Source organism: Carassius gibelio, chromosome A9 (genome assembly GCF_023724105.1).
Source record: "Carassius gibelio isolate Cgi1373 ecotype wild population from Czech Republic chromosome A9, carGib1.2-hapl.c, whole genome shotgun sequence".
NCBI classification, from domain to species: Eukaryota; Metazoa; Chordata; class Actinopteri; order Cypriniformes; family Cyprinidae; genus Carassius; species Carassius gibelio.
This window is the reverse complement of record NC_068379.1, coordinates 2,419,299-2,421,798: the sequence shown is the minus strand read 5'-3', so window position 1 is coordinate 2,421,798 and position 2,500 is coordinate 2,419,299.

The window sequence follows — 2,500 nt, the reverse complement described above, 5'->3', positions numbered from 1 at the left end:
CATCCTCTGCTAAGGCATTTTAAATCTCAATCTTATTCAGGAGGCCTTTACAATACGCACAAAGTGTTAACATCTATACACCCCTGAGGCACTGGCCTCCTTAGCCAGAGATTGTGGTTTCGAGTCCGGTCAAGGTGGACTACAGCAGTGTGGCGCAGCGGAAGCGTGCTGGGCCCATAACACAGAGGTCGATGGATCGAAACCATCCTCTGCTAAGGCATTTTAAATCTCAATCTTATTCAGGAGGCCTTTACAATATACAAAAGAGTTAACTTCTAGACACTCCTAAAGGCACTGGCCTCCTAAGCCAGAGATTGTGGTTTCAAGTCCGGTCGAGGTTGATTACAGCAGAGTGGCGCAGCGGAAGCGTGCTGGACCCAGAGGTCGATGGATCGAAACCATCCTCTGCTAACGCATTTTAAATCTCAATCTTATTCAGGAGGCCTTTACAATATACAAAAAGAGTTAACTTCTAGACACTCCTGAGGCACTGGCCTCCAAAGCCAGAGATTGTGGTTTCAAGTCCGGTAAAGGTTGATTACAGCAGAGTGGCGCAGCAGAAGTGTGCTGGGCCCATAACCCAGAGGTCGATGGATCGAAACCATCCTCTGCTAAGGCATTTTAAATCTCAATCTTATTCAGGAGGCCTTTACAATACGCACAAAGTGTTAACATCTATACACCCCTGAGGCACTGGCCTCCAAAGCCAGAGATTGTGGTTTCAAGTCCGGTCAAGGTGGACTACAGCAGAGTGGCGCAGCGGAAGCGCGCTGGGCCCATAACCCAGAGGTCGATGGATCGAAACCATCCTCTGCTAAGGCATTTTAAATCTCAATCTTATTCAGGAGGCCTTTACAATATACAAAAGAGTTAACTTCTAGACACTACTGAGGCACTGGCCTCCTAAGCCAGAGATTGTGGTTTCAAGTCCGGTCGAGGTTGATTACAGCATAGTGGCGCAGCGGAAGCGTGCTGGACCCAGAGGTCGATGGATCGAAACCATCCTCTGCTAAGGCATTTTAAATCTCAATCTTATTCAGGAGGCCTTTACAATACGCACAAAAAGTTAACATCTATACTACCCTGAGGCACTGGCCTCCTAAGCCAGAGATTGTGGTTTCGAGTCCGGTCAAGGTGCACTATAGCAAAGTGGCACAGCGGAAGCGTGCTGGGCCCATAACCCAGAGGTCAATGGATCGAAACCATCCTCTGCTAAGGCATTTTAAATCTCAATCTTATTCAGGAGGCCTTTACAATACGCACAAAGTGTTAACATCTATACACCCCTGAGGCACTGGCCTCCTTAGCCAGAGATTGTGGTTTCGAGTCCGGTCAAGGTGGACTACAGCAGTGTGGCGCAGCGGAAGCGTGCTGGGCCCATAACACAGAGGTCGATGGATCGAAACCATCCTCTGCTAACGCATTTTAAATCTCAATCTTATTCAGGAGGCCTTTACAATATACAAAAAGAGTTAACTTCTAGACACTCCTGAGGCACTGGCCTCCAAAGCCAGAGATTGTGGTTTCAAGTCCGGTCAAGGTGGACTACAGCAGTGTGGCGCAGCGGAAGCGTGCTGGGCCCAGAGGTCGATGGATCGAAACCATCCTCTGCTAACGCATTTTAAATCTCAATCTTATTCAGGAGGCCTTTACAATATACAAAAAGAGTTAACTTCTAGACACTCCTGAGGCACTGGCCTCCAAAGCCAGAGATTGTGGTTTCAAGTCCGGTCAAGGTTGAGTACAGCAGAGTGGCGCAGCGGAAGCGTGCTGGGCCCATAACCCAGAGGTCGATGGATCGAAACCATCCTCTGCTAAGGCATTTTTAATCTCAATCTTATTCAGGAGGCCTTTACAATATACAAAAAGAGTTAACTTCTAGACACTCCTGAGGCACTGGCCTCCTAAGCCAGACATTGTGGTTTCAAGTCCGGTCAAGATTGATTACAGCAGAGTGGCGCAGCGGAAGCGTGCTGGGCCCATAACCCAGAGGTCGATGGATCGAAACCATCCTCTGCTAAGGCATTTTAATTCTCAATCTTATTCAGGAGGGCTTTACAATATACAAAAAGTTAACATCTATACACCCCTGAGGCACTTGCCTCCAAAGCCAGAGATTGTGGTTTCAAGTCCGGTCAAGGTCGATTACAGCAGAGTGGCGCAGCGGAAGCGTGCTGGGCCCATAACCCAGAGGTCGATGGATCGAAACCATCCTCTGCTAAGGCATTTTTAATCTCAATCTTATTCAGGAGGCCTTTACAATACGCACAAAGTGTTAACATCTATACACCCCTGAGGCACTGGCCTCCAAAGCCAGAGATTGTGGTTTCAAGTCCGGTCAAGGTGGACTACAGCAGAGTGGCGCAGCGGAAGCGTGCTGGGCCCATAACCCAGAGGTCGATGGATCGAAACCATCCTCTGCTAAGGCATTTTAAATCTCAATCTTATTCAGGAGGCCTTTACAATACGCACAAAGTGTTAACATCTATACACCCCTGAG